This window comes from Leptosomus discolor, chromosome 1 (assembly GCF_034619465.1).
Source record: "Leptosomus discolor isolate bLepDis1 chromosome 1, bLepDis1.hap2, whole genome shotgun sequence".
NCBI classification, from domain to species: Eukaryota; Metazoa; Chordata; class Aves; order Leptosomiformes; family Leptosomidae; genus Leptosomus; species Leptosomus discolor.
This window is the reverse complement of record NC_141391.1, coordinates 29,461,774-29,470,152: the sequence shown is the minus strand read 5'-3', so window position 1 is coordinate 29,470,152 and position 8,379 is coordinate 29,461,774.

The following is an 8,379-nucleotide window of genomic DNA, read 5'->3' as shown; positions in this document are numbered from 1 at the left end:
TTCTGTAGATCTTAAGACTTTTCAAAGGAGGAAACTAGTGAGGATGCTTTGGGCTCAGCCTTGTTTTCACCTCCCTCCACAGCCCTCCCTCTCAGCAGTGCCACAGAGGCCCTACCCTCTCTGGGCCAAGATCACAGAATGAAACTCTCCAAGCAAAGCTGCTTGTCTTGTTACTTTGAAAATCTGTCGAGAGCAAACCTGTTTTTCTGGGGCCTTGAATTTGTCCAACCTGCTTATTATTTAAGCAAGAGGATCTTTTCCTACAGCCTAGTGTGTTCAGAAGGGAAAGCTCTCTGTCAAATTCCCATTTCCTCCCTTCTCTTTAAGCACACGGAGTTGTTGCTGTAGCCATCAATACCCGGTTAATGACTTCTGCAGGGAAAGGAACTTGCTCTGCCACCTCTTTCACTGAAGAGGTGCTGTGTGAAACCTGCTTTCGACTTGCTGGTTTTGGGGTGCTCCTGGCTCCAGCTGTAGCCTGCGGTGGGTGCTGGTCAGACCCCGGCACCCCTCTGAACAGCTGAGGCTTTCCACCCTCTGGGATCCCCCAGCAAAGTCACCCAGTGGCCTGAAAATCCGGGTGCCCCCTCCCTACAAAAGCAACCCTCACGTTCCATTTTCTCTCTCTGTTCATCACAGGTCACGGCGAGCAGCTCCTACTCCCTTCAAGATACCTGGGTGCCTTGCAAATATTTCTCATGCTTGTAGTTTCCCTTTCCCACCTTACCCATATAAGCCCACATTTTATGGCCCACAGACCATATAAGTCATACTCCCCTGGCTGCACAGCTCTCATCTGTCATGGCAGTCACGAGCCAAAATCAGGCACCCTGTTTTCAGAATAGACGGGAGTCACCTGGTGTCCCCAACCCCGCCAGCAAGGCCAGGAGGGGGCTACAGCAAACTTTCATGGAGGAGAGAAATAAGTTATGGCAGAGGTGCTCTGATCACAGCGTCTCCCAACGAGTGCTGCCAGTCGGCAGGGCAGGCCTGGCAGGAGCTTACACCTAGCACCCACCGCTGGCTTTCTCAGCCCACCCGTCCCAGCGGTGAGTACCTGCACCAGCAGGGGCAGGCGAGTGCCGCCACCTTGCACTGTAACTTCCCTTTCAGCAGCTTCTTGCGAACTATGGGTATAAACTTCCTCACTGCAACTCGGCCTTGGCCAGGGTAGCGTTGGCCAGGTCACATTTACAGCCAAAATCTGCCTCCCCCATGGGTATGAAGCAAGCAGCACACTACCCAAAAGACTTGCTTGCCTCCCCTTCATCCCTAAGATGACGATATACTTAACGAGCTCCATGGTCTGTAACGAGAATGATCAAACAACAGCTTCTGAGTAAGTTACTTGCAGCATGAATATATTGGCATGTGTACGTGTTTTTTTAATCCTCCTGCCACAGTGACAGGATAAAATTCCCAACACAAATGGCAACTCTGCAGCAAGTATCTGACATAATTACAGTAATTATATTGCCTCCACACTCTTTTATAAATCAGTGACAGTATATATTTAATGAGCTCTTTCCTGTTCAGCAGGTTGCTCCCAGCCACTCAGATTTACAACTGCAATGCAGAGGTATCTTAAAATAACGTTAACCCTTGGAAGTGATGCCTCTTTCTGCGGGGGTGCAGGTGAGTCTCTCAGGGCAGGGCCTGACTCTGCACACCCTTCCCAGCACTGTTGCAGAGCACAGGCAGGCTTCAGAGCAAGCTCCCACGTGGGTCTGATTTTCCCTGGTGAGTAAAATTTTGCCAGTTCTGCCTGCGTGAGCTGGATGTGAACGCTGTCGGGACATAACCTGCGTGCACAGGCCACAGTGGTTTGCGTTGTAGAGTCTGATGCCATGTCCTGTAGGAAAGCCAAAGTTTTTCTTGTCTTTTCAGAGCAACCAAATGCCTTTGCAGCCCCTGGGCTAGCAGGTGTCCAGAAAACAGTCCGTTGGCTTTGCCCATGCAGAGGTCCCTCTGGAGGCACAGAAGGACACTTGTGGCAGTGCCAATGCTCTCTGTGCCCAGAGCATGCAGCTGGCTTGGGCTGCTCAGTGCATCCCAGTCACTGGGGAGGTAACACGGGTCACTCCGAGGACGTGACGCATCTGGGCCATCTACAATGCGGCACTCTTCTGCAGAGAAGCCTGTTACATTTTCACTCCAGGGACAAAGACGAAGTTTGTCACGTCTGTCACCAGCAGCACATGATGAAGCAATCCCCCATCTGGCAGGAAGGCTGGCACAAACCTGTGCACTGAAGTATTTACACCCGATCTTCACCGCAAACTCAGAAGTCTTCTGCCCCACCCCCACCAGCTGAGACCCTTAGCTGTGTCCCTTGCTTCAGTCCCACAAACTGCCCCACTGCAGGGAATTTAAGAGCCAGCTCTAAAAACAGAAAATGAGTGCGCACAAGAGGACCACAGCCAAGTCCCTGGTGCCCGGTGCCCCTCGCACAGCAGAACTGACCCCCAACCTTTCCCGGCAGCGGGCTTGGTACCAGCTCCTGCTCATGCCTCCATGGCAGGACCATGCTGCATCCCCCCAAGGGCCTGAGTAAATCTGCAGGCTCAAGCGTGGACAAACAGGCCAGGCAAGAGAAAAAGCTGCAGAGCTGCAGGACAGCTGGAAAGTACCACGTTTGTTGTGCAGTCCCCTTGTGTCTGGCCAGAGGACACTTCTTCTGTCACCTAACCTAGGGTGTCACCTCCAGCCCTCACCCTAAGGCTGTGAGGGTAGGAGAGAGGTGAAGAGCTCGGGGGACATGGACACTCAGCCAGGTGTTCCCAAACAACAGAAATCTCTAAAAAAATAAAAGTAGTGGAGAGATAAATGCTAATTTTAAAGTGATTTGCTTTAAGCAAAACTGCCACAAACCATCCTCTACCAAAGTAGCCACTTGATCTTGGGTATCCCCAAAAGCACCTTTGGCAAGTCTCACCTGAGGGATGCCCCAAGGCCCTTCATTTCCTGGGGACTGCTCCTCTTCCTCTGCAGCAGCCGGTAGCATCTGGGAGCTCCTCACCTGCCAGGGGCTGAAGGGAGCAGGGTTACAGGGATTTAAATAGAGATACAGAGCCACAGCACTTCGTGACAGCAGCACCGCTGCTTTTTACAACAGCCATGCACTGTGTCAGCCTTAGAAAGAGGTGGCAGTGGAGGAAAAACAACTTGGCAAACTTCTTTCAAACCCAGTCTATTTATTCATTTTAAAGACAGTCATATGGATTTTTGGTAGCACCATAAGTGTTTGGAGGCCTCAAATATTCAGATTTATGCCTAAATTTTTTTTGCTATCTTTCATGAGACACATGCAGCTGTAGTTCAGAGGAGTACTGAGCGTGTGCCTTATCTTCATTGACTCCAAAAAGATTTATACTTGTGCTTTGGTGCTCCTCTGGACTGAAACACATTCCTGGAGCCTTTTATGGTGGGTCTACATGGTGACTTCCCCTAAGGTAAGAGTCTACTTAAAACAAAAACAACCAAACAAGCAGTCTTGCACCCTCAACTGCCTGGGGAGTTCAAATTCACATTGCAAGGTGCAGGTTTGTTCTGAGGGCACAGGCACCATACTTTGCCTTCCTGCAGCACTGCTTTTCTTCTTGAATCTCAGCTTGTTGAAGGAAAAAGCAAGCTAACGATAGTTTCAGCAGACAGCATATGTAGAGCTCAGGATTTACTTAAGTGTCAAATAATACAAATAGAGTAGCAATTCAGAGATCAAGGCAAATAAACGCTAGCCTAAAGTCTGTTCCTGGGCTATATAATGTCATGTAAGCCCAAAATTTTAGACACGCTGTATTATTTGACTCAAACTGCCCCCTTTTCATTTTTTTCCCTCGCTGCTAACCAGCACTGAACGTACTGGATCTGCAGATGCTTTAGAGATTAAGGGGATTCTCTGGCTCGGGCTGGATCTGCAGTGACATCTCGTGGTCCCCTGCGAGGTGAGGTGCTGGCTGCCAGGCGGCACAGCCGCTCCAAGCCGAACCTCGCACCGATGCTCCTGGACCACAACACGGACCAGCATGGACCAGCACGCAGCTCCCAGGGGACTTACCTTCACCCGGGGTGGCTGAATGCCCAGGTGGGGAAACAAACACACACCTGCTCCTGCGACATCCCTTCCCCTTCACCTGCAGCAACAGGGGAAACTTCAGAAGTCATCCTTTTATGCACGAAGACAAACAAATCATGAAAATCAGGTTATTGCACGGAGAGCCTGTGGATAGGCTGTGCTTGCCTTGCAAAGCCTGGGTGCTTTTAACTTGAGACAAGGAGAGGAATTGATCTGCCTCCTCCTGCATTTGTGCCTGTCTGAGACTCACATGGGAGCAGGATGCTTTGTGCTTCACCACTTGTTCTTTTGTTGCGACTCTCAAGTGATTTCCTGCTGAAAACCAACACACATGCTGTTGGTGTCTTAGTAGAGGAAATTAAATCCAACATTTTGGTATTATCTGATTTCCCATCCCTGTACACCATTGTATAATTTCACCACCTACTCATTTGTTTTCTTCACATACAAGTGCATTTAGAGAAAATACAATCCTTGGAAGAATATTTAGTCAGAGAAAGGTTGTAATCAACTTGTATAGAAATCAGACAGATAATTTGCTTGAAAAAGGGGGAAGTGAAGAGGAAATGAAATGGAATAATTTCTTTCCTGTGACCTTAGGGCACCAAAATTTTACAGCAAAACTATAGCATGAGAAGGAAAACAGTTGAAAAACTTCATGGGAACCACTGCTCCTGAGCTATTGCACTAAAAATAACATGAAAGACAAAGTAAAAGATCTGATTCATTAGACGTCTTCTGTGTTCATAAGAAAAAAAAAAAAAAAAAGTCACAGGAAAAGACTCACGAACTTTTCCCAGAGCAAAATAACTAGATGTTCCATGTAGATATGTCAACATTCAGGGTCAGCTCATCGTAGCCAAGTCATGCCGGGAGAACGCGCGGAATGGAGACACCTAAGACCAAAACTAGGATTCGAAAAGCTCCTCCACACTATCTAATCCATCAAAATACTCAGCCCTGGGAATGAGGAGAAGCACAGCACACTGGTGAGTGGCCGGGGCGCGGAGCTTAGGGATTACCCCCATACCCCCAGAGCCCATCCTCTCAGGCATCTTCTTCATCCCTGTTACTGGGCATGGCTCATAGCCCAGAGGAGCACCAGTCACAGGCCAGCACCTTGCTCTGCCGGGGGCTCTGCAGGCAGATGGTCCCGGTGAAGGCAAGGAAAGCTCCTAACGATGTTATGCAGACGTGTAGGTGCTCTCCTTCATCTCATATGCCTCTCCAGTGAGTCAGCTCAAGTTTAACAAGAGCATGTGATCACAGGCATCAGGATCAGCACTTCCATTTCTTTTTCTTGATTATGTGCAGCTATTCTAACTTTCTATAAGGAAGTATTTCTGCAAGTTTCACAGCAGTTTACAGTCTAAGACTTGATGTAAATATAGTTAAGAAAACAAATATTTTCCAGTTCATTTCAAGTTATTAAATAAATCCGAAGCCGATCTTTCTTCCAGTCCTTTGGCACCTCTTGAGAGCAAGATAGTGTGATCAGTTCTCTACTCCAATAATTTTCCAGTTCATATTATGTTCACAGAAATAAAGAGAAAGGCCAGCTGGAGAGAAGGTCAGGAGACTGTCCCAGGCAGTCACCTGCCCCAAGGCAGGATTCACCTCTGGATAATCTCTTCCAGTGCTCCACAATCTTTCCTGTTACATGGTTCCTCCCTAGTGACTAATCTAAATCTTCTTTGATTCAATAAGCCTATTATTTCTTGTTCTAGCCATCATGAACATAAAAGACGCTGAAAAGATGAAAGGAATAAATTGTTCTCTTTGTGTTTAGAGAATTGTATTTCCTTTGAGTATTCCATAGGCAAACCTACTCAAACTCCTTCGATCTTATATTTCTCATGCTCATGTACTTATGTTCTCATGTTTTCTCGATGTCTGTTAAATCTCATTGCTCTTCTCTGAACTGTCTCTGGTTTTCCTTAACAAGTGTGACACATAAAACTAGACCTGATACTTCAGCTGATGTTTCTCCATAGCTAAACAGAAAGAGGTATTTTATGTCACATGGATGATATCTGAATTTTTCTGTTCATTTTGCAGCATCAGTGTGTTGTTAGAATGAGTCACAAAATGAATGCCAGCCAACTACCTGACCTTTTTCTGCCAAGCTGACCTTTAATTCCTCTCTTTCCTGTTTGTAAAGTTTGTCAGTCCTGTCCAATTTCTCAAGGTGATTTTGAATCCTAATTGCACCCTTCAACATGCTTGCAACCTCACCTGCCTCAACATACAACACTCTCTTTTTTCCCTGTTATATATCCTGCCTGAAATAGGTTACAAAGCAGTCACAGAATCTCTCTTGTGCACATGTATCCTGCAATCCAACAATCACTGCTTATGCTCTTTTTTTTTTTGCTGTACCCCTCCAAAAAAAAAACAGACGCAAAGCTATTTGCTTGTTTGTTTGTTCTTTTTTTTTTTTTTTAAACACAGTGTTTTTACTCTAAGCACTGGTAAGAAAATATAAACCAGTGAAACAATAGACCGTCTTCCCCACAGGGACACGTATAGGCATCTACAGCATGTTTGAAAAGTGTGTGTGCTGTCAAAGTAATCTCTGCACATAGAAAGAGATTTTACAGTTTTAAAACTGCTTTGTAATTATGTTTAAGACAGTGTTATCGATGTTTGCTTAGGAAGAGAGAATACGAAGACCCGCCCAATGCTTTAAGCACGATTCTTTTCCCCTCTGACATGTTTTTCACTTCTACAGTAGGAGGAGCAGGATTTGAACCCGTGTTGGAAACAGCTCTATATTTAAGTCAATGAAAATAAGTGGTTATTTCACATTGTTTAGCATAGTAATTCCTCTTCTTTCACTTTTTAGATTAGACTATAAAACTCTGGTCTGCTTACTTCAGAGTCCCACAGTCGAGCAACGCAGCACCCAGGGACAGGATTCAGTGTGCCAAAGCTGTCAATTCCTACCATCCTGACTAAAACGTGTCAAGGGATGAATTTGACATTCACAGTGATAAAGTTACTTTGGTAAAGACATTAAAGTGAAAAAAAGGGTTGGTCAGCACCTTGATTTCTCATTAAACTAGAGCAAAGAGAGAAATTAAAACCAATTCAAAATATGAACACAAATTTACATTAAAATTCCAGCTATTACAAATCTTCTTAGTTCATGACCTGCTGTCATCAGAAAAGGTTATTTATGCGGTAGCAAAGGCCATTTTTTCTCCTTCACTATTTAAACTTTTGGCTCCATTTTAAGCAACCAGCAAGCTGGGGTTAACTTATGCAATAAACTCGCTCCATTCAGCCATGCTGGAGTCACACCAGTGCTAGATCTGCTCTCAGTCACACCATGGTAAATACCACGTTTGCTCACACTGGCATAAATTCTTCACTCTGTCAGAGGGAAATGTCCAACTGTCAGGGGCTTCACAGGGTCCTGCAAGGTATCCACAGAAAAATGGTATGCTAACTTGGACCAGGAATTGGTTTGCCTTTGGGGACTTCAACAGGAACAGAAATGTTCCTGGTGACTTAAAGGAGTTTGTCCCAAACAGGAATATCTGTAAACACAATAATAACTCACAGAAGATATCTTGTGCAAAGAAAGCAGAAAAAAGAGCTCATATGGAGCAAAACAGAAACTCTAGGAGAGCAGTGGGAATGACAGAACAAGTTTAGAAATGGAAATGTGCATCAAAAGGATGCAATATTTGAAAGCAAGTGAAAAATCTTTGAAAGAGACCTTTCAAGAGAGTTATAGTCAGTGAAACACCGAAGCATTTTTGGTCCAAGGAGATGCGTATGAATCCTAAATACAAAGTGCTCTCCCAGTGACATGACTAGTTAGGATTCTGTGTAAAAATACACTTTTGACCACAGAACTCCTTATGCCATGGCTATTTTCACTTGGACAGAGAAATTAATATTTGGCAGCTCTGCAAATACTTTCGCTCCATGTGGTCTTGAAAGAATAAAGTTAGAAAGAGTGAAAAGTATGAAATTGAGTGCCCAGCAAACAGTCCAGAAGCAAGAAACTCTTTTAGACTCTGAAAATTACAATTTTACATTGTTTCGCTAATGGCTGTGTGCAAAGGAGCCAGTTCATTATAGAGCCACAGATTCTTTCCATGACTAGAAATAACTGGTGACCTGAAAAAAATCCACAGTCCGTACAATCCGTACAACATCGAGCTGACTTGCAATTGTTTTGTGAGCTGAAGGAATGACTTCGCTGACAGCCTTGAAGCTCTTGATGAAATAATTCAGTCCCTCCCATCAGCGGTGAGGAAGAACGCTTCCTCCTCTATTCATAATACAGTGTT